The sequence below is a fragment of the Ranitomeya imitator genome, chromosome 1 (assembly GCF_032444005.1).
Source record: "Ranitomeya imitator isolate aRanImi1 chromosome 1, aRanImi1.pri, whole genome shotgun sequence".
NCBI classification, from domain to species: Eukaryota; Metazoa; Chordata; class Amphibia; order Anura; family Dendrobatidae; genus Ranitomeya; species Ranitomeya imitator.
In genome coordinates, this window is record NC_091282.1 from 774,791,888 (window position 1) to 774,817,641 (window position 25,754).

The following is a 25,754-nucleotide window of genomic DNA, read 5'->3' on the forward strand; positions in this document are numbered from 1 at the left end:
GCTATTACAAATCTACTAGATGGTGGCCCAATTTTAACGGGTATTCTAGAATAAGTATGTATGTACGTTGCGCTGTGAGTTGGGGTTAAATTCCGCGCCAATATCGCTGATTGGTCACGGCCGGCTGCGTATTATATAGCACAGCCACGTAGTATATAGCACAGCGATCTAGTATATAACACAGCCCACGTAGTATATAGCACAGCCACGTAGTATATAACAAAGCCAATGTAGTATATAACAAAGCCCATACAGTAGATAGCACAGCCACGTAGTATATAGCACAGCCCACATAGTATATAACACAGCCACGTACTCTATAGCACAGCCGCAGTAGATGGCACAGCCACGTAGTATATAGCAGCCACGTAGTAAATAACACAGCCCACAAAAAGAATGAAAATAAAAAATAGTTACATACTCACCTTCCGTCGTCCACCAAAGCTGTCCTGCTCCTCGCAATGCGGCCGGCAGCTTCCATTCCCAGAGATGCATTGCAAAATTACCCAGATGACTTAGTGGTCTTTGCCAGAGACCGCTAAGTCATCTGTGCAATTTCGCAATGCATCTCTGGGAACGGAAGCTGCCGAGAGCATCGGTAGGAGCCGGAAGGTCAAAATAGCATGATTTTTTATTTTTTTTATTACTTTTACCATTATAACTTTTTACTATTGATGCTGCAAAGCCAGCATCAATAGTAAAAAAGTTGGTCTGGGATGGGGAGTAGGGAGGGGCCAATTCGCGGCCACACTGCCGGCCGCGACCAATCAACGACTCGGGATTTCCATTACAGACAGAAAGACAGACAGACAAACAGACGGAAGTACCCCTTAGAAGATTATATAGATAGATGGATAATCTATCTATAGATATATTTATAGATAGATATATCTATAGATACATAGATATACTAAACATCGGGCTTGGTATTATCTATCTATCTATCGTATCTATCTATTATCTATCTATCTATCATCTATCGATATATATATTTAGCTATCTATAAATATATCTATCGGTAGATATATTTATAGATAGATAATAGATACGATAGATAGATACAATAGATCTATTATCTATCTATTATCTATATATCTAGTGTCCAACATCTCTACCCCAGTGTGTCCAGCATCTCTGCCCCAATGTGTCTAGCATCCTGCCCCCAATGTGTCCAGCATCCTGCCCCCAAAATGTCCAGCATGTTGCCCCCAGTGCCTCCAGCATATTGCCCCAGTGTCTCCAGCTTTTTGCCCCCACTGTTTCCAGCATTCTGCCCCAGTGTGTCCAGCATATTGCCCCCAGTGTGTCCAGCAGTCTGCCCCAGTGTGTCCAGCATATTGCCCCCAGTGTGTCTAGCAACCTGCCCCAGTGTCTTCAATATTGCCCCAGTGTGTCCAGCAATCTGCCCCAGTGTGTCCAGCATATTACCCCAGTGTGTCCAACAATCTGCCAAAGTGTCTGACTCCAGCATATTGCCCCCAGTGTGTCCAGCAATCTGCCCCAATGTGTCCAGCAATCTGCCCCAGTGTCTCCAATATTGCCCCAGTGTGTCCAGCAATCTGCCCCAATGTGTCCAGCAATCTGCCCCAGTGTCTCCAATATTCCCCCAGTGTGTCCAGCAATCTGCCCCACTGTCTCCAGCATTGCCCCCAGTGTGTCCAGCAATCTGCCCCAGTGTGTCCAGCATATTGCCCCGGGCCCCTCGGATTGCCATTCGCAAAAAAACCACAAAAAAACGAGTTCTCCTCACCTGACCGGTGCTCCAGCGACGAGCTCCCTTCAGCAGCGCGGACTTGCCGGTGACTGACAATGACGTCAGATGCCGGCAACGTGTGCGCTGTGCCTGCGGCCGACTTCAGCTGCCAGCCTCCAATTGGCTGGCGGCTGTTGTTAACTATTGACGTGCGGGCGCGCGCCCGCAGGTCCATGGGTGAAACTGCCGCAGCGCCGGTAGGGGCCTGGTGAGCAGATGAGACGGGGCCTGATGCGGGCCCCCTCTGCCCACGGGCCAATATGCCAGTCAGGGCAGTAATGCCCTGATGGCAGTGGGCAATCTGTGCGGTAGCCCAGGGCCCCCCCGTACCACTGGGCCCTGGGCTACTGCCCAGAATGAACCTATTATAATCCACCTCTGATCGCACCCCACACATAGGGCCCTGTGTTTTACCTTGAGGCGCAGCGTCGCCGCAAGGTAAACGGACATGCTGCGATCTAAAAAGAAGTGCCACATGTCCGGAATCGCAGGGCTGCCGGATGCATTTTACCACGCATAGTGTAGACGGGATTTCATAAAATCCCTTCCACTAAGCTGTAACATCTGGACGCTGCGGATTGAACGCTGCGGCTCCACGCAGCGTTCAATCCGCAGCTAGTCCGGATATAAAACGGCCCGTGGACACATACCCCAAGATGAAAACTGCTCACCCACTAAATATACCCGATGAGCGTTTCACGAATACTTCATCGGGGTCTTCCTGTTCATAAATGTATTAAAAAGAATACCTGAACATTTGCCAACTGAACATCTTTAAATTCAGATCTCCACTTGGTCCCATGAGGTTGTTCTGACATACTCTGTATTGCTGTGTATCCTGCGCCTTCCACTGTGTAACGGAAATACGTTACATTTTATCTTAGGCCGTGTTCACATGTAACATAAATGTTGCATTTTGTTTCTGCACAAAATACGCAATAGCAACTATCACTCTTCTATATAACCTAATGATTTTTAGTGGGGAGGGAAGGGGTTTATTTGAATTTTGGGATGATCCTATTGCACTGACCTGGACAATCGTGTTACCCGATCATTTTTACTACACAATGAAGACTATAAAAACAAAACCCAAGAAACTGTAGAAGAATTATGGTTTTTTTTGTCCCACGTGGAATTTTTCTCCCATTTTTCTGTACTTTATTTGGTTGATTGAATGGTGCCCTTAAAAACTACAACTAGTCCCAAAACGACTCTATGGACATGTCGATTGAAAAATAAAAATGTTCTGGATCTTGGGGGAAAAAAACAGAAGTGCAAAAATGAAAAATAATAATAATGATAAATTTTATTTATATAGCGCCAACATATTCTGCAGCGCTTTACAAAAATCACCCGGCGTTAAATGCACAGAAGCCACAGTCTTCTTGCGCTCTCGTTCGCTGTCCGAGAAGTGTTACATATGACAAAATGTAAATCGCTGCATTTCCGCTGCGCCTGCATCGGCCTCCCTGTAACCTGTCCTCTCACTGGAGTTCAGTCATTAATCAGCATTTTGCTGATGGGGTTAATAATCGAGCATTGTAAGCGATTTGCGCTGACGCCACCTTAGCCGCGCAATCAGTGGAATTTCGTATTTAATAAACTTTAGCTCCTGTAATTATCCTGCAGCATTGTGAGCGCAGCTCCGGAGACTGTGGACCGTCAGTGAAATGTACTTTTAATTATCTGAATTAAGCCTCTTAATGTTATTAGCGCAGGATTAGTCGCCGGCGCGGCACACAACATGTGATGTTTACTCCTGCTGCACTAAATGCTGCTCCACTGCTAATGCCATTAACAATTCAATATTCTCCAAATTCCAAATTTAATTCAACTTTGACCCCAATCCTTCCCATCACCGAGGACAAGGCGCTGTCGTGTGCCCAGACTTGTCCCAGTGATAATAGGAGTCAAACTGCGAAATCTCAGCACCCAGGAATCGCCCGCTTTCATGCTTCTATTTCAATATTTGCATTACTCTCACAGTCAATTTACATATAGATGCAGAGAATACTCTGCTCACCTCCAGAGCTGCATGCACAATTTGCCCTCTGACAAAGACATGAACAGTCTATAATTTTAAGGGTAGGTTAATTTTAACATTGAGAGATAGAATATCAAAAATAAAATCCAGAAAATCATATTGTATAAATTATATAAATGTATTTGCATTTTGCAGCGAGTAATAAGTATTTGATCCCCTACCAACCATTCAGAGTTCTGGCTTCTACAGACCAGTTAGATTCTCCTAATGAACTCGTTACCTCCATTAAAGACAGCTGTCTTACATAGTCACCTTAAGGGTATATGCACATGTCAGGTTTTTTTCCTGACAAAATCCAGAGATTTCTGCCAGAAATTCGCGTTTTTTTCCGCGCGGATTTTTTGCGGTTTTTGCGCGGATTTTTTGCGGAATTTTTGCGTTTTTTTTTTTTTTTTCCTGAAAGTCATTTTGGCTAAGAAATCTGCAAAAAATCCGCAAAAAGAATGAGCATGTCCATTTTTTTTGCGGAATGCATTTTTTTTGCGGTAAAAAACGCATCCATCTGAACAAAAAATCCGGAATGAATTCTAAATGATAGGATGCATATTTTTAGCGTTTTTGATGCGGAATTATAGCGTTTTTATAGCGAAATTCCGCAAAAAAAACCGCTAAAAATCCGGACGTGTGCACATACCCTTAAGGCTAAGTGCACACGCTGTGGATTCCATTGCGGAATTTTCCGCAGCGGATTTTCAAAATTCGCAGTGAAAAACCGCTGCGATTTTTACTGCGGATTTACCGCGGTTTCTTTTGCGGTTTCCTCTGCGGGTTTTCACCTGCAGATTTCTATTGGAGCAGGGGAAAACCCGCAGCGGAATCCGCAGAAAGAATTGACATGCTGCGGAAAATAAACAGCTGCGTATCCGCACGTTTTTTTCCGCAGCATGTGCACTGCGGATTTCATTTCCCATCGCTTTACATGGTACTGTAAATGCATGGGAAACTGCTGCGGATCCGCAGCTGCGGAAATGCTGCGGATCCGCAGCAAAATCCGCAGCGTGTGCACATATCCTTAGGCTGCCATCACACTAGCAGTATTTGGTCAGTATTTTACATCAGTATTTGCAAGCCAAAACCAGGAGTGGGTGATAATACGGAAGTGGTGCATACTGTATGTTTCTATTATACTTTTCCTCTAATTGTTCCATTCCTGGTTTTGGCTTACAAATACTGATGTAAAATACTGACCAAATACTGCTAGTGTGACGGCAACCTTAGACTCCTGTCCACAGCCTCAATTAATCAGTCAGACTCTAACCTCTACAACATGGGCAAGACCAAAGAGATTATAGGAATGCCAGGGACAAGATCATAGACCTGCACAAAGCTGGAACGGGCTACAAAACCATAAGTAACACGCTAAGTGAGAAGGAGACAACTGTTGGTGCAACAGTAAGAAAATGGAAGAAATACAAAATGACTGTCAATCGACATCGATCTCACCTCGTGGAGTATCCTTGATCATGATCACTACACGGGGGGAACTTGTTAATGATCTCAAGGCAGCTGGGACCACAGTCACCAAGAAAACCATTGGTAACACATTATGCCATTGTCACGGTTTATGGGGAGGATACCTTTATCATCCCCACCAATTCGTCAAGAACCGGGGTTGTTTGGCTGCCCCTGGTTCTTTCTTAAGGGGATTTATCTTAATCCCACTTCCCAGTTCCGGTTTGGAACTTGCAACTCTCTGGCACCCCCCGTACCCTCAGGCCAGACAGGGCACTGCATCTAGTATAATTATTTGCCAGAAAGGCTGCCTTACTTTGTACTGGCTAATGGGCACACTGCAGGGAGGGCAATATAACTACTCCCACTCAGGTGGGAACAACGCCTCCCAAACGCCCAGGACAAATCTGTTGCCACCAGCTCAGATTTCTTAATTATTAACGGGTCCAGAGCCAATCCAGCTTAGTAGCGTTATTCACCTCAGAGTACGTGACAGTTCGTTATAGAGCAAGGAGAGACAAAGCTAGTAATTTTATATTTTACTCCAAAAAAGGTGGGCAGTGTTTACAGAAGTATAAACAGATATTATAAATGGGACAAGTATCGTATGTACAGTACAATTACAAATAAAATGGGATTAAAGTTGAAAAAACACTTACATTTCATTTAGATCATTTCATCTCCTGGCTGCCCATGTGCTCAGGGACACACATCTAGATGCATCACGCATCTGTATAGCAGCTAGACCCCGGACAAAAGACACACAACTCAGCAGGGTTAAGATATGCCCTCTAATCGTGACATCACTGAGTGGGCTGAGTTATGAAATGCACTCCTCTTTTCTCAGAGTTATAACAAACCATTTTTTGACATAGCTCGCTGTATGAACCTTGTATATGGACGACACAATGATCAGGAGGTGCACGACGTCGGGGGGGATTTTTTAAGTGTAAACACGGCGTAGTTACACTACCCGCTTATGGAGAAACCCGCTCCTTGCACTCATTGGGTTTAGCTTCTAGCGATTTCAGGGAGTTAGGCTGGGTTCCCATTGCGTTATGGGACCGCGTTAAACGGACAGCGTTGCACGGCGAAATTAACGCCGTGCAACGCGTCCGTTAACGCGCCCATTCACGCTAATGGGAACGCGCTACACTAGCGCGTGCCATGTTCGGCACACGCTAGCGACGCGCCGGAGATTCCTGGCGCGCCGCGGACGCTGCTTGCAGCGTCCGAGGCGCGCCCGCGGTCCGTTCCCCGCTCTCGCAGATCGGGGATCTGCGAGAGCGAGGACGTTACCGCGACCCCGAACGCGGCCCCATAAAAAACATTGCGTTAGCGCTAGCGCTAAACGGATTGCACTAACGCAATGTGACCCTAGCCTTATACAGTGGGGCAAAAAAGTATTTAGTCAGTCAGCAATAGTGCAAGTTCCACCACTTAAAAAGATGAGAGGCGTCTGTAATTTACATCATAGGTAGACCTCAACTATGGGAGACAAACTGAGAAAAAAAATCCAGAAAATCACATTGTCTGTTTTTTTATCATTTTTTTTTTGCATATTATGGTGGAAAATAAGTATTTGGTCAGAAACAAAATTTCATCTCAATACTTTGTAATATATCATTTGTTGGCAATGACAGAGGTCAAACGTTTTCTGTAAGTCTTCACAAGGTTGCCACATACTGTTGTTGGTATGTTGGCCCATTCCTCCATGCAGATCTCCTCTAGAGCAGTGATGTTTTTGGCTTTTTGCTTGGCAACACGGACTTTCAACTCCCTCCAAAGGTTTTCTATAGGGTTGAGATCTGGAGACTGGCTAGGCCACTCCAGGACCTTGAAATGCTTCTTACGAAGCCACTCCTTCGTTGCCCTGGCGGTGTGCTTTGGATCATTGTCATGTTGAAAGACCCAGCCACGTTTCATCTTCAATGCCCTTGCTGATGGAAGGAGGTTTGCACTCAAAATCTCACGATACATGGCCCCATTAATTCTTTCATGTACCTGGATCAGTCGTCCTGGTCCCTTTGCAGAGAAACAGCCCCAAAGCATGATGTTTCCACCACCATGCTTTACAGTAGGTATGGTGTTTGATGGATGCAACTCAGTATTCTTTTTCCTCCAAACACGACAAGTTGTGTTTCTACCAAACAGTTCTAGTTTGGTTTCATCAGACCATAGGACATTCTCCCAAAACTCCTCTGGATCATCCAAATGCTCTCTAGCAAACTTCAGACGAGCCTGGACATGTACTGGCTTAAGCAGTGGGACACGTCTGGCACTGCAGGATCTGAGTCCATGGTGGCGTAGTGTGTTACTTATGGTGGGCCTTGTTACATTGGTCCCAGCTCTCTGCAGTTCATTCACTAGGTCCCCCCGCGTGGTTCTGGGATTTTTGCTCACCGTTCTTGTGATCATTCTGACCCCACGGGGTGGGATTTTGCGTGGAGCCCCAGATCGAGGGAGATTATCAGTGGTCTTGTATGTCTTCCATTTTCTAATTATTGCTCCCACTGTTGATTTCTTCACTCCAAGCTTGTTGGCTATTGCAGATTCAGTCTTCCCAGCCTGGTGCAGGGCTACAATTTTGTTTCTGGTGTCCTTTGACAGCTCTTTGGTCTTCACCATAGTGGAGTTTGGAGTCAGACTGTTTGAGGGTGTGCACAGGTTTAAACAGGTGCCATTACTACAGGTAATGAGTGGAGGAAAGAGGAGACTCTTAAAGAAGAAGTTACAGGTCTGTGAGAGCCAGAAATCTTGATTGTTTGTTTCTGACCAAATACTTATTTTCCACCATAATATGCAAAAAAAATGATAAAAAAACAGACAATGTGATTTTCTGGATTTTTTTTTCTCAGTTTGTCTCCCATAGTTGAGGTCTACCTATGATGTAAATTACAGACGCCTCTCATCTTTTAAGTGGTGGAACTTGCACTATTGCTGACTGACTAAATACTTTTTTGCCCCACTGTATATCTCTTGATAGACATCTGGAATATATAATCCTTATATCTCTAGCCTTGATCAGTGCCAATATATATAACTTGAAAAGAACAATAGAATCCCATGCTTTCTGTACCAGTTTTAGCCAGTATTAGGTGGGAGGGGGAAATGAGGAGTGTAGGATGAGGATTCCAGCCTTCTGCTGGCAGGCACAGGAAACTGCAGCTGAAAGCTCTGTATATGTAATTGAAGTAGTCAGAACTTCTTCCTATTTCCTTACAGCCATAAAGGTTTAAAATCCTGCACAAGGTCCCCCTGCTCAAGAAGGCACATGTGCAAGCCTGTCTGAAGCTTGCCAATGAACACCTGGATGATTCTGTGAGTGATTTGGAGAAGTTCCTATGGTCAGAGGAGAAAAAAAATTTAAGTCTTTGGCATTCTCTCAACTCGCCATGTTTGGAGGAAGAGAAATGCTGCCTATGACCCAAAGAACACCATCCCTACTGTCAGGCATGGAGGTGGAAAAATTGTTTTCAGAGTGTTTCTCTGCTAAGAGCACAGGACTACTTCACCGCATCAATGGGAGAATGGATAGAGCCATGTACTGTAAAATCCTGAGTGGAGTGACAACCTCCTTCCCTCTGCCAGGACATTACAAATGGGCTGTGGCTGGGTCTTTCAGCAAGACAATTGATATCTCTCAATGTTAAATTTAAACTACCCTTAAAATTATAGACTGTTTATGTCTTTGTCAGTGGGCAAATTTACAAAATCAGCAAGGGATCAAATACTTATTTCTCCCACTTTACATATAGATGTAGAGAATACTCCACTCAACCTCTAGAGCTGCATGCACAACTTACATATACCCCAGAGGCGTAGCTCAGGGTTCAACTCAAAAGGGCGAAACATCGGAGTGGTCCCTAATCAGGTAACCCTGATTACAATTTCGGTGGCGGCCCATAATTACAGGTATATGAGAACCACAGCAGATAATGCTGTTGTAACTGAAAATAAATATCTACAAATGGATGTCACTGCCATATGTTGACATATAGTGGTAGAACATATAGAGATCACCGTACAGTTATACTGTATATAGTGACTTACAGAGGATGTTCTTTCTGGTTGAAACGTTCACTTTTGCCGTCTTTTCCATCTGGCCCAGACCAACATGGGGACTTCTCCGGCCAGGACTTACCTGCCGAGATTACAATAAAGACATTTGACTTCTCACATTTCCAGCGCCATCACCATCTATCCCCAACCTGCACAAGCTCCTCATCCTGCTGATACCCCAATACTGAGCCGCTGCTTCCTTGTGTGACCTTATTACTGCATCTGCTTTGTGGTACAAAAACAGCACGCCTTAGTGCCTCACATAATACTGCCACCGCTGTGCCCCCCATATAATAATGTCACCGTTGTGCCCCCCCACAGAGTGCCACTACTGTGCCCGACATGCCAACACTGTGCCCCCCACATAATAATTCCACCACTGTGCCCCCCACATAGTAATGTCACTATTGTTCCCCTCACATAGTAATGCCACTACTGTGCTCCCCATGTGGTAATGCCACCACTGTGCCCCCCACATAGTAATGCCATTGCGGTGCCCCCACATAGTGCTACTACTGTGTCCCTCACATAATGCCACCACTGTGCCCCCCACATAATGCCATTATGCCCCCACATGTCACTACTGTGCTCCCACATACTGCCAATACTGTGCCCACTACATAATGCCACCACTGTGCCCCTCTCATAATAATGACCACCACCATAGAATGTAATACAGCACAGCCCCCATAGAATGTAATGCAGCGCAGCCCCCATAGAATGTAATACAGCACAGCCCCATAGAATGTAATGCAGTACAGCCCCCATAGAATGTAATGCAGCACAGCCCCCATAGAATGTAATACAGCACAGCCCCCATAGAATGTAATACAGCACAGCCCCCATAGAATGTAATGCAGCCAGCCCCCATAGAATGTAATACAGCACAGCCCCCATAGAATGTATTGCAGCCAGCCCCCATAGAATGTAATGCAGTACAGCCCCCATAGAATGTAATGCAGCCAGCCCCCATAGAATGTAATGCAGTACAGCCCCCATAAAATGTAATACAGCATAGCCCCCATAGAATGTAATACAGCACAGCCCCCATAGAATGTAATGCAGCCAGCCCCCATAGAATGTAATACAGCACAGCCCCCATAGAATGTATTGCAGCCAGCCCCCATAGAATGTAGTGCAGCCCAGCCCCCATAGAATGTAATGCAGCCAGCCCCCATAGAATGTAATGCAGCCAGCCCCCATAGAATGTAATGCAGCCAGCCCCCATAGAATGTAATGCAGTACAGCCCCCATAAAATGTAATACAGCACAGCCCCCATAGAATGTAATGCAGCACAGCCCCCATAGAATGTAATGCAGTACAGCCCCCATAGAATGTAATGCAGCACAGCCCCCATAGAATGTAATGCAGTACAGCCCCCATAGAATGTAATGCAGTACAGCCCCCATAAAATGTAATACAGCACAGCCCCCATAGAATTTAATGCAGCACAGCCCCCATAGAATGTAATGCAGCCAGCCCCCATAGAATGTAATGCAGCACAGCCCCCATAGAATGTAATGCAGTACAGCCCCCATAGAATGTAATACAGCGCAGCCCCCATAGAATGTAATGCAGCGCAGCCCCCATAGAATGTAATACAGCACAGCCCCCATAGAATGTATTACAGCACAGCCCCATAGAATGTAATACAGCACAGCCCCATAGAATGTAATGCAGCACAGTCCCCATAGAATGTAATACAGCACAGCCCCCATAGAATGTAATGCAGCACAGCCCCATAGAATGAAATGCAGCACAGCCCCCATAGAATGTAATACAGCACAGCCCCCATAGACTGTAATGCAGCACAGCCCCATAGAATGTAATGCAGCACAGCCCCCGTAGAATGTATTGCAGCCAGCCCCTATAGAATGTAATGCAGCCAGCCCCCATAGAATGTAATGCAGCACAGACCCATAGAATGTAATGCAGCACAGCCCCCATAGAATGTATTGCAGCCAGCCCCATAGAATGTAATGCAGCACAGCCCCATAGAATGTAACACAGCCCCCCCATAGCCCCACAATCCAGTTATCACTCATTGATGTATATATAAGAAAAAACACTCTACTCACCTTTCCTCTTGCCCCGCACTGCTCCAAGCTCCGGTCTCAGCAGCTGCAGTCTGCCCGCCCGACACACAGCAGGTGCGTGATGATATGACGTCATCGCGCACCTGCAGTGTCAGAGGCAGAGTGGGGAATGATGGGAGAGAAAGCGTCAGCAGACGCTCTCTCCTCCATCATTGCATTCAACTGTACCGGCGTCTATGCCGGTATAGTTGAATGCGGGGTGCCGGGGAGTGTGCCGAGAGCGGGGGGAGTGTGCTGAGAGCGGGGGGAGTGTGCCGAGAGCGGGGGGAGTGTGCCGAGAGCGGGGGGAGTGTGCCGAGAGCGGGGGGAGTGTGCCGAGAGCGGAGGGAGTGTGCCAACAGCGGCGCACTCGAGCGGCCCACTACTGCCACCGGCCCTGACCACCACTGTGTCCCCCACATAATACCACCACTGTGCCCCCCCATAATGCCATCACTGTGCCTCCCACATAATGCCAATCACTGTGCCTAGCATATAATAATGCCCACCCCTGTGCCCCTTACATAATAATGATCACCACTGTCCTGGTACATAATAATGCCACTACTGTGTCCCTACATAATAATGCCTACCACTGTGCCCCTTACATAATGCCCACCACTGTGCCTCTTACATAATAATGACACCAATGTGCCCCTACATAATAATGGCCACACCTGTGCCCCTTACATAATATTGACCACCACTGTGCCCCTTACAAAATATTGACCACCACTGTGCCACTTACAAAATATTGACCACCACTGTGCCACTTACATAGCAATGCGACCACTGTGCCCCCCACATTATAATGCCACCACTATGCTCCTACATAATACCACCACTGTGCCCCCCACATAATACCACCACTGTGCTCCTACATAATAATGCCACCACTGTGTTCTCTCACAACATAATTGTCACCACTGTGTCCCTCACATAATGCCACCTCAGTTCCCCCACCACATAATGCCCACCACTGTGCCCAATACATAATAATGCCCACCCCTGTGCCCCTTACATAATAATGACCACCACTGTCCTGGTACATAATAATGCCACTACTGTGTCTCTACATAATAATGTCACCACTGTGCCCCCACATAATGCCACCTATGTGCCCATTACATAATGCCACCACTGTGCCCCCACATAATGCCTACCCCTGTGCCCCTTACATAATAATGCCACCTCTGTGTCCCTTATGTATTAAGACCACCACTGTGCCCCTTACGTAATAATGACCACCACTGTGCCCCTATGTAACAATGCCACCATTGTTCCCCTTACATAATAATGACCACCACTGCGCCCCTTACAAAGTAAAATTCCTCCTTTGTGCCCTTTAGATGGTAAATGTGGCCCCTTTTCTAGGGCATTTACACAGGGCATTAATATTTTCTATATTAATGCCCTGTGCAAATGCTCTATAAAAGTGTCTCTATTTTGCCCCTAGAAAGTAATAATGCTCTCTGTGTGCACGTTTGACTATCACAATACTCTGAAGTGCCCCTATAAGGCCTGGGTCACACTGGCGTATTGCATCCGATGCGAGAGCATTGGATGCAATATGCTAATGACACTCGGCTCCTGCTCGCAGCAGAGCAGGAGCCGAGTGTCATGCGTCTGTGCTCCGATTCTCTCGCACAGGGAGGATCGGAGCACAGCTGCGGAAGAGGCGGAGAAATTAATTTCTCCATCTCCTCCATTGCTGGGGTTCGCTTATAACGCACATCACTCGGATGATATCCGAGTGGTGTGCACTGTCTCACTCGCACCCATAGGCTTATATGGGTGCGAGTGAGCCAAGAGTTTTCCTCGGTCCGTGACAATCGCAGCATGTTGCGAGTGTCTCGGACTGAGGAAAACGGCCGACAAAAAGTCGGCTGCTGGAAGCGGCACCATATGCTAACATTGGTCCGAGTGCAATGCGATTTTTTATCGCATTGCACTCGGCCGTATTACGGTCTAGTGTGACCCCGGCCTAACCATAATGCTTCTTAAGTGCCCACTTAAAGGGACACTGTCACCTGGATTTGGAGGGAACAATCTTTAGCCATGGAGGCGGGGTTTTGGGGTTTTTGATTCACCCTTTCCTTACCCGCTGGCTGCATGCTGGCTGCAATATTGGATTGAAGTTCATTCTCTGTCCTCCATAATACACGCCTGCACAAGCCAAGATTGCCTTGTGCAGGCATGTACTACGGAGGACAGAGAATGAACTTCAATCCAATATTGCAGCCAGCATGCAGCCAGCGGGTAAGGAAAGGGTGAATCAAAAACCCCAAACCCCGCCTCCATGGCTGAAGATTGTTCCCTCCAAATTCAGGTGACAGTGTCCCTTTAACCTTTAATAAGGTCCCAAGTCCTCTAGTGCAGGGGTCCCCAACTCCAGTCCTCAAGGCCCACCAACATGTCATGTTTTCAGGATTTCCTTAGTCTTGCCCAGGTAATAATTGCATCACCTGTGCAATGCAAAGGAAATCCTGAAAACATGACCTGTTGGTGGGCCTTGAGGACTGGAGTTGGGGACCTCTGCTCTAGTGAACAGCTCCTCTATACACAGTAAGATGCCCCTACAGTTTCTCTGCACACAGTATGATGACCCGCCCAGGTCTCCAAACAAATGGACTATCAGGATGCAGCAGACCCATGTAGTAAAGATGGCGACAACACAGGTGCAAAATACTTATGAGGCAACCACTCACAGCCTACCCATTCATGGAGGGGGTGATTGCTAAGTATATGATTGCACAGTAGAGGCCTGTATAGGGTGCTGGTCACACGCAGGTAATGCACAGTGTCTAGTGCACAGCCTATTAGTCACGCCCATACTATTAGATCGGCTCTATCTAAATGCATCCCATTTGAATAGACACCCCAGTTGCGAGCTTGCATATCTTGGCCAAAGTATCGACTAATACATCACATATTTTTATATGTATTTTCTGCACTTTATCTTTCATGATGCAGCCAGGCCCATTATTTTTGGTCTTGTAAACTGTGGCCTCTGTTTACATGGGATGTGTCACGATAATGTAAAAACATGTCATATTGTGAGTTTAGTCTCATAAGGTTACATGGCTTTCCAGGCACACACTGCAGATTCGACCTCCCTTTGTCCCCTTTTGCATTCGCGCATACCAAGACAAAGCCCTATGGCAGACAGTCTGTGTAAGTTAATACCAATGTGTGAGCAGTTTATGGCTTTTAGCTGCACCAGACTCTGTGAAAACTACTCATTCCCTCCTCCCGCACAATACCAGCCAAAACTGGTATAGCCACTTCCAAACTGAAGGCATTTCTTTGCTCTATTAACGGGATATATAGGGGCACCGATCCGGGCTAGGGATATAAGTATTATATATTTCGGACAGGCTCGGACTGGCCCACCAGAGAACCAGAGGATTTTCCGGTGGGCCCAGGCACTGACACCTGCTGGCATACTGGCCAGCAGCTGCCTAGGGCCCCCCACTGCTCCAGGGGCCCCCAGTCAGTGGCTATGGGGCCCTTGAGTCAAGGGGGCCCGCCCTGTGCCAGTAGCAGCAGCTGGAGACAGGATCCTGTCCCCGCTGCTAAAGCAAAATGAATATTCACGCTTCCCTACGCCTCTATGGGCGTGGAGAGGAGTGAATACCATTTCTCTTTAATAGCGGGCACTGTTAGCCGCAGGCTGCAGCTAACACTGCCCGCATGTAAAGCCCCACCACCGCACCACACACGCACAAAGCACTGCACACAGACTCACAAAGCAGCTCACCTCCCGGCGTCCTGCTTCCTGTCTGAGACAGCCCAGCTGGATGACGTCATCATCCAGCGCGCTGTCTCAGACAGAAAGCTTCCAGTGAGGAAGAGGCTGCTGGGATGTGCTGCTGCTGCAGGGAGGTGAGCTGTGCTGTGTGTGTGCGCGTGTGATGAGCTCCTGCTGCGATGAGCTGTGCTGTGTGTGTGTGATGAGCTGCTGCTGCGGTGAGCTGTGTGTATGTGTGTGTGGTGAAGGACAATGATGGAGGTGATGTGCAATGATGGTGGTGGGGGGGAGACAATGATGGAGGTGATGGGCACTGATGGTGAGGGGGAAGGCAATGATGGAGGTGATTGGCAATGATGGTGGTGGGGGGTGCAATTATGGAGGTGAGGGGATGCAATGATGGAAGTGATGGGCAATAGTATAAAAATTACTAGCTTGTCTCTCCATGCTCTAAACGAACTGTCGCGTCTTCTGAAGTTAATTACGCTATTGATTTTGTTGGCTCTGGACCCTTTAATCCTTAGAAAATTTGAACTGGTGGCAGCATACTTTGTTCTGTGTTTGGGAGGCTTTGTAGCGACTGCGATGTTGAGAAGTATTATTCCCGCCTGAGTGGGAGTAGTTATATTGTCCTCGCTGCAGTGTGCCCATTAGCGAGTACATAGCAGGCAGCCTTTCTGGCGACTAATTATCCTAGGTGCAGTATCCTCACTGACCTGAGGGTAAGGGGGCGCAAGAGAGCTGCAACTTCCAAACCGGAACTGGGAAGAGGGATATAGATAAATCCCCTTCAGAAGGAACCAGTGGCAACCAAACAACCCCGTGACAAATTGGTGTGAGTTGTGGGGATGATAAAGGAAGCTTCCCTGTGAAATGTGACAGATTGGTGGGATCCGTGACATATTGGCGGCAGCACGGTGGGATCCGTGACAGGATGCATTTAGATAGCGCTGGGCAGCCTGCCTGATCAAATAGTATGGGCGTCACTAATAGGCTGAGAACCAGATACTGTGCATTACCTGTGTGTGACCAGCGCCTTATATGCTTTTGTGCAATCATATACTAAGCAATCATCACCCCCTCCATGAATGGGTAGGCTGTGAGTGGTTGTCTCATCAGTATTTTGCACCTGTGTTGCCGCCATCTTTACTACATGGGTTGGCTGCATCCTTATAGTCTGTTTTGTTTGGAGACCTGGGCGGGTAAACATCGCTGCCCGTTTTTATGCTGAGTTCATTCTTGAATTTTTGGAGGATTTTACTTCTCTTTTTGTGGCTTTGCTATTTAGTACAGTATGATGCCCCTGCAGTTCCCAGTTACAGAGTATGATGCCCCTACAGTTCCCATATACACAGTATGATGCCCCTACAGTTCCCATATACACAGTATGATGCCCCTACAGTTCCCATATACACAGTATAATGCACCTATAGTTCCCATATACACAGTATGATGCCACTTCAGTTCCCATATACACAGTATGATGCCCCTACAGTTCCCATATACACAGTGTGATGCCCCTACAGTTCCCATATACACAGTATGATGCCCCTACAGTTCCCATATACACAGTATGATGCCCCTGCAGTTCCCATATACACAGTATGATGCCCCTACAGTTCCCATATACACAGTATGATGCCCCTGCAGTTCCCATATACACAATATGATGTCCGTACAGTTCCCATATACACAGTATGATGCCCCTACAGTTCCCATATACACAGTATGATGCCCCTGCAGTTCCCATATACACAGTATGATGCCTCTATAGTTCCACTATACACAGTATGATGCCCCTACAGTTCCCATATACACAGTATGATGCCCCTACAGTTCCCGTATACACAGTATGATGCGCCTATAGTTCCTCTACACACAGTATGATGCCCCTACAGTTCCCATATACACAGTATGATGCACCTAAAGTTCCCCTATACACAGTATGATGCACCTACAGTTCCCATATACACAGTATGATGCACCTAAAGTTCCCATATACACAGTATGATGCATCTACAGTTTCCATATACACAATATGATGTCCGTACAGTTCCCATATACACAGTATGATGCCCCTACAGTTCCCATATACACATTATGATGCACCTACAGTTCCCATATACACAGTATGATGCCCCTACAGTTCCCATATACACAGTATGATGCCCCTACAGTTCCCATATACACAGTATGATGCCCCTATAGTTCCCATCTACACAGTATGATGTCCCTACAGTTCTTAAATACACAGTATGATGCCCCTATAGTTCCTCTATACACAGTATGATGCCCCTACAGTTCCCATATACACAGTATGATGCACCTATAGTTCCCATATACACAGTATGATGCCCCTACAGTTCCAATATACACAGTATGATGCGCCTATAGTTCCTCTACACACAGTATGATGCCCCTACAGTTCCTCTATACACAGTATGATGCCCCTACAGTTCCCATATACAAAGTATGATGAACCTATAGTTCACATATGCAAAGTATGATGAACCTATAGTTCACATATACACAGTATAATGCCCCTACAGTTCCCATATACACAGTATGATGCACCTACAGTTCCCATATACACAGTATGATGCACCTACAGTTCCCATATACACAGTATGATGCACCTACAGTTCCCATATACACAATATGATGTCCATACAGTTCCCATATACACAGTATGATGCCCCTACAGTTCCCATATACACAGTATGATGCACCTACAGTTCCCATATACACAGTATGATACCCCTACAGTTCCCATATACACAGTATGATGCCCCTATAGTTCCCATCTACACAGTATGATGCCCCTATAGTTCCTCTATACACAGTATGATGCCCCTATAGTTCCTCTATACACAGTATGATGCCCCTACAGTTCCTCTATACACAGTATGATGCCCCTACAGTTCCCATATACACAGTATGATGCCCCTACAGTTCCTCTATATACAGTATTATGCCCCTACAGTTCCCATATACAAAGTATGATGAACCTATAGTTCACATATACACGGTATGATGCCCCTACAATTCCCATATACACAGTATGATGCACCAATAGTACCCATATACACGGTATAATGCCCCTACAGTTCCCATATACACAGTATGATGCACCTATAGTTCCCATATACACAGTATTATGGCCCTCCAGTTCCTATATACACTGTATGATGCCCCTACAGTTCCTCTACACAAAGTATGATGGCCCACAGCTCCTCTATACACAGTATAATGGCTCTTGCATTAGCTCCCAAACTGTATAATTGCCCCCAAACTTTGAGGGTCCACCATAGTGATCCCTACAATGTATGAGGGCCCCACTTACTTTACGATGTCCCCATATTAGTTCCCATGCACTTTAATAGTCTCATCACTTTATGAAAAACCCACACTGTATCAGGATCCACCACACTTTTATGCCCCCACACAGTCAGGCCGGCGTCACACACAGCGTATGAAAATACGGTCCGTATATTACGGCCGTAATACGCTGAAAAGTGCCGTAATTAGTGGTCCGTAGCTCCTCCGTAGGCAGGGTGTTTCAGCGTTTTTTGCGCATGGCATCCTCCGTATGTAATCCGTATGTCATCCGTACTGCGTGTTTTTATCGCAGGCTTGCAAAACCGACATACGGCTATACAAGGGATCCATGTGTAAAAAAAAAACAACATATATACTGTCTATATATATATATATATATGTCAGTAGATACATATATGTATATATATTAATATTTCATCCAGCGCGATATAGCAGAAAGCCGGTAATTCAATTACCGTCTTTTGCTTTCTCCTTCCTAAACCCAACATGATATGAGACATGGTTTACATACAGTAAACCATCTCATATCACCATTTTTTTTTGCATATTCCACATTACTAATGTCAGTAGTGTGTCTATGCAAAATTTGGCCGTTCTAGCTAGTAAATTAAGGGGTTAAATGGCGGAAAAAATTGGCGTGGGCTCCCGCACAATTTTCTCCGCCAGAGTAGTAAAGTCAGTGACTGAGGGCAGATATTAATAGCCTGGAGAGGGTCCACGGTTATTGGCCCCCCCCCCTGGCTAAAAACACCTGCCCCCAGCCACCCCAGAAAAGGCACATCTGGAAGATGCGCCTATTCTGGCACTTGGCCACTCTCTTTCCATTCCCGTGTAGCAGTGGGATATGGGGTAATGAAGGGTTAATGCCACCTTGTTATTGTAAGGTGACATTAAAGGGACACTGTCACCTGAATTTGGAGGGAACAATCTTCAGCCATGGAGGCGGGGTTTTGGGGTTTTTGATTCACCTTTTCCTTACCCGCTGGCTGCATGCTGGCTGCAATATTGGATAGAAGTTCATTCTCTGTCCTCCATAGTACACGCCTGCACATGCCTGCAATCTTGCCTTGTGCAGGCATGTACTACGGAGGACAGAGAATGAACTTCAATCCAATATTGCAGCCAGCATGCAGCCAGCGGGTAAGGAAAGGGTGAATCAAAAACCCCAAAACCCCGCCTCCATGGCTGAAGATTGTTCCCTCCAAATTCAGGTGACAGTGTCCCTTTAAGTCAAATTAATAATGGAGAGGCGTTAATTATGACACCTATCCATTAATAATCCAATACTAGTAAAGGGTTAAAAAAAAACACACACACATTATTAAAAATTAATTTAATGAAAAAATAACAAAGGTTGTTGTATTAATTTATTCTACTCTCAATCCACTCACTGAAGACCCTCAATCTGTAAATAAAAAAAAATAATAAACCAACAATATACATACCTTCTGAGGATCTGTCACGTCCAACGATGTAAATCCATCTGAAGGGGTTAAAATATTTTGCAGCCACGAGCTCCGCTAATGCAGCTGCTCATGTCTGCAAAACCCCGGAGATTGTAGGTAAAGTAGGTCATCTATATATATGATTGTCTAAGGGTTTTTCCGTCTGTCTGTCTGTCTTTCTGTCTGTCTGTCCTGGAAATCCAGGCTCTCTGATTGGTCGAGGCCGCCAGGCCTCGACCAATCAGAGACCGGCACAGCATCGACGTAGAAATCCCGCGTCTCTGATTGGTCGAGCAACGGGCACAGCGACGATGATGTCATAAAGGACGTAGACATCCCGCGTCTCTGATTGGTCGAGGCCGCCAGGCCTCGACCAATCAGCAATGGGCACAGCGACGATGATGTCATAAAGGACGTAGACATCCTGCGTCTCTGATTGGTCGAGGCCGCCAGGCCTCGACCAATCAGCAATGGGCACAGCGACGATGATGTCATAATGGTTGCCATGGCGACGATGATGTCATAAAGGTTGCCTCGATCAATCAGCGACGGACACAGTCTGCCGCGAATTCTGGAATCATCATTGTCCATATATTACAGGGACATGCATATTCTAGAATACTCGATGCGTTAGAATCGGGCCACAATCTAGACATATATACATACGTTATATAGACATAGAAATCCCGCGTCTGATTGGTCGAGGCCGCCAGGCCTCGACCAATCAGCAACAGGCACAGCGACGATGATGTCATAAAGGACGTAGACATCTCACGTTTCTGATTCAGCGACGGGCACAGTATCGACGTAGATGTCATAATGGTTGCCATGGCGACGATGATGTCATAAAGGTTGCCTCGACCAATCAGCGACGGGCACAGTCTGCCGCGAATTCTGGAATCATCATTGTCCATATACTATGGGGACATGCATATTCTAGAATACCCGATGCGTTAGAATCGGGCCACCATCTAGTTGACCTATATTTACCTGCATTTGCAGTGAGGCGCCCTCTGCTGGCTGTTCCTAGATCATGGGAACTTTCCTAGAAAGTTCCCTGGCTTGAGATCATAAGAGGGCGCCCTCTGCTGGTTGTCCTCATATGAACTCGAGCCAGGGAGCTTTCTAGGAAAGTTCCCACGATCTAGGAACAGCCAGCAGAGGGCGCCTCACCGCAAATGTAGGTAAATATAGGTCAATGACCTCTTTTACCTTCATTCCCTGGGGTTTTGCAGCCACGAGCATCAATGCATTAGCGCAGCTCGTGGCTGCAAAATATTTTAACCCCTTCAGATGGATTTACATAGTTGGACTTTACAGATCTGCGGAAGGTAAGGATATTGTTGTTTTTTTTTTTTTTTTTTTTTACAGAACGAGGGTCTTCAGTGATTGGAATGGGCGTTCAATAAAATATTACAACAACCTTTGTTTTTATTTCATTAAAATAATTTTTAATAATGTGTTTGTGTATTTTTTTAATCCTTTACTACTATTGGATTAATAATGGATAGGTGTCATAATTGACGCCTCTCCATTATTAATTTGGCTTAATGTCACCTTACAATAGCAAGGTGGCATTAACCCTTCATTACCCCATATCCCACCGCTACACGGGAATGGGAAGAGAGTGGCCAAGTGCCAGAATAGGCGCATCTTCCAGATGTGCCTTTTCTGGGGTGGCTGGGGGCAGGTGTTTTTAGCCATGGGGGGCCAATAACCGTGGACCCTCTCCAGGCTATTAATATCTGCCCTCAGTCACTCGCTTTACTACTCTGGCAGAGAAAATTGTGTGGGAGCCCACGCCAATTTTTTCCGCCATTTAACCCTTTAATTTAGTAGATAGAACGGCCAAATTTTGCATATACACACTACTAACATTAGTAGTGTAGAATATGCAAAAAAAATGGGAATATGACATGGTTTACTGTATGTAACCAGGTCTCATATCATGTCAGGTTTAGGAAGGAGAGAGCAAAAGTCGGCAATTGAATTGCTGGTCCGTGTGTGAGCCGTATTTTTGGGGCTTCCATAGACTTTCATTGACGTTTTATTTGCGCAATACGGTGACAAACGCAGCATGCTGCGATTTTCTACGGCCGTAGAAAGCCGTATAATACTGATCAGTTTAATACGGCAGATAGGAGCAGGGGCATAGAGAATAATTGTGCCGTATGTTTTGCGAGTTTTACGGACGTAGTTTCTGCACTCTTACGTCCGTAAAACTCGCAAGTGTGACGCCAGCCTCACACCACAAGGTTTAACTAAAATTAAAAAAAACCTTCCCTAATCCAGGCCCGGACGAGTAAAGCGGGGACAGAGGACCAATGCATTGATGTCATCGCACCGGTGCACGCCGATACAGTTGAAAGTAGTGGTAGCTCTGGGTGGGCCACTCCAAGAGCGGGGCTTGTGTCTCCCAGAAGCTACACTACTGATATAGACTCTGATAATACTCCACTCACCTCCAGAGCTGCATGCACAATTTAGTGTTGGCCTTTATTTTCTGCTGCTTTGCGGGCTGTAGAGATCACACAACGGAAACCAATATCTACAACAAGCAAACAGATTACAATTCTCTTTTTTTGAAAGTAGATTGGATAGTTGGAGCTGCAATGTGATTGGTCGCTTGCTGTAGGAAGCTTTTCTAATTTTCCTTTGCACTAAATCCAACTCCCAGAACGCAATGCACTACTGACTATGGAAAACTTCAGCAGAATTGTGAATGCAGCTCTGAAGGTGATTGGAGCATTCCCTGCACTATTAACACTGTTGCTATTCTTATGATCTTATGATTATAAGCCCCTGGAATAAAGTGAGGGTAAAATCTGGGACATGATGATGAGAGTGGAGACGCAGCGCCATGTAATGCGCCGAGGATGGTAAAGCCGCGTCCATTAGCCAATTGTCCCGTGACGACCTCCAGATGATATTCGGCTATTCAGACACCTGTTGTCTCCATGAGATCCCATTAAAGTGTCTGATGAGTGTGTAATCCTGCCCTCCATCATCAGCGCCTGCCGCCTTTTCACATGTTTCTTCGTTTTAAGTCGTAAATAAAGGCTAACGTTTTTTGATACCTGACGCCATAACTCGGGGGTCTGACGTTTGCGCCCACAGCTGGTGCGGCACATGTGGGGTTTATTCTTGTAGGATGTAAGTGTGCGCTATGGATTCATGTTTCTTCATTCTCTCTGTGTCATGGCCCCCCATAATGGTCGGCACCCAACTTTTCCACGCACAGATACAACTAAAGTGACTTGAAAGCCGAGGGGTAGAGGTAGAGTCCTGCAGGTTGTATGACCCCGGGGATTCCGTGGTGCACATCCAGAAGGAACATGACTCTATAAATTCGCTAGGCGACCTGCGTCCGCTCGGTACTCCTCCATGTTTTACCTTCCGTGAAGTCGTCTCATTATCTCCTTTCTAAGAACAAAGTCAGAAGTTTCCAGGAGGACGAGCAGCTCCGGCGAAAGTCGGCGAACGCAGCGTAACCTTTTCATCATTGTCCATACAGATCTGTGTCACCCGGGAATTGCTCAGCTCTGTGCACAGAACGATGTTCTGTGAAGGTCAAAGCCGCTCGGTTTCTGATTGCGGAGGGTTTGTACGCAGCCGGTTCTGTCGGTGCAGTACTGTACACGGACTGTGAGATATCTGGTGCTGGGCCTGCTGTCGCCTGTCGCTATCATGATTGCAGCCTGGACCCCAGATTCAGACTCAGTTCATTGGCAGCAAACTAAATGTGACGTTTCCCAGAAAGTTGGTTGTTCTGCTCGGACGTCTCTCCCGACCCACAAAGACTAATGAAGAAAAGTGAGAGAAGGGGGTCACAAAATAAGATTATGCAGGAAGGAACAAGGTGAAGAGGAAGACCATCGAATCATTGGCTTGATACAATAAAGATAATGGTGGAGAAGATCCTAGTGACCTATGTAGGCTACACAAAACCGATCTTCCTAATAATAATAATCTTTATTTGTATAGGGCCAACATATTCCGCAGCGCTTTACAGTTTAACAGTTTCAAACACAACAGTCATAAGTAACAACGTTAACAATACAATAATTAAAGCGAAATAAAACGACCCTGCTCGTGAGAGCTTACAATCTACAATGAGGTGGGGGAGATACAAAGCACAGGTGTGTATTTACAATGATGTATTTACAATGATGGTCCAGCCATCTTCAGGGGGTGGGGGATGGATGGGGATAGTGAATGGGCTACACACACACACAAACATAAAATGACTTTGATTAGTGAACATGATAGGCCGCTCTGAACAAATGTGTTTTGAGGGAGCGCCTAAAATTATGCAAATTGTTCCTACAGAGCGATCATCTGACAAGATGCCATGGCTCAGGATTTAGCCAACGGCCGTTAAAGAAGAGGTTGCCACTCGCCTGCCCTGCCACCGCAGCTCCCCGCCTGCTCCTCCAGTCTTTGGATCTTCCGCCACGGACTAGACCTAACATGGACACATCATTAACATTCATGCCAGGTCACGGGAGGATCTGCAGGGCGATGAGTATAATATTTTATTATTTTTTTAACCCCTTCCTGGTTCTAAAAAGGGTCCAACAAAATGTCGGCCAGAATCTGACATTTTTGGGGAAACTTGTAATGATTTTGATTAGTTATAAATGCTTTCACCCCTCTTTATTCAGGACTCATTTTGTTTGCAGTGTAACAAACGATCAGGACCGGAGGGAGGCTTGTGCTGATGTTTGGCTCGCAGAGGACCGTCTGTGCCAACACACAGGGGCGGATTATAAGAGGGTCAATCTCGGCGGTAGCCCAGGGCCCAGTGCTGTGGGGGGGCCCTGGGCTACCGCACAGATTGCCTGCCGCCATCAGGGCATTACTGCCCGTGCCCTGACTGGCATATCATTTATGGGCCCGGTGGACAGAGAGAGGGGGCCCGCATCGGGCCCCTTCTCATCTGCTCACTGGGCCCCTACCGGCGCTTTGGCGGTTTCCTATTGATGTGCGGGCGCGCACCCGCACGTCAATAGTTAACAACAGCCGCCAGCCAATTAGAGGCTGGCAGCTGAAGTCGGCCGCAGGCGCAGCGCACACGTCGCCGGCGTCTGACGTCATTGTCAGTTGCTGGTGAGTGCGGGCTGCTGGAGGGAACTCGCCGCCTGGAGCGCTGGTCAGGTGAGGAGAACTCGGTTTGTTTATTTTATTTTTTTTTGCTAACCCAACGGCAATCCGGGCGGGCCAGATTGCTGGACAGTCAGTGACACTGTCTGACTGGGGGCAATATGCTGGAGCCGGAGGACACACTGGGGCAGATGATAGCTGGACACCCTGGGGCAATGCTGGAAACACTGGGGCACACTGCTGGACACACTGGGGGCAATGCTGGAGACACTGGGGCAGATGATTGCTGGACACACTGGGGCAATGCTGAAGACACTGGGGCAGATTGCTGAACACACTGGGGCAATATGCTGGACACACTGTCTGTGGGCAATGCTGGACACACTGGGGGTAATATGCTGGGCACACTGGGGCAGATTGCTGGACACACTGGGGGCAATGCTGGACACTCTGGGGCAATATACTGGACATACTGGGGCGGGACTGGAGGCATGAGCAGAATATAGATACAGGGCATTATTGGAGACACGGGGCAGAATGAAAGACATGGGGCAAGATTGGATCATGGTGCAGGATGGATATGATGGAGACAGATGGGGCAGGATAGGGAGATCATATGGGGTAGAATGGATACTCATGAGGGCAGGATGGGAGAACATATGGCTGGAGCAGGAATGAGATACACGGGGCCAGGATGGGGAATACTATTACCATAGGAGCTAATTAAGG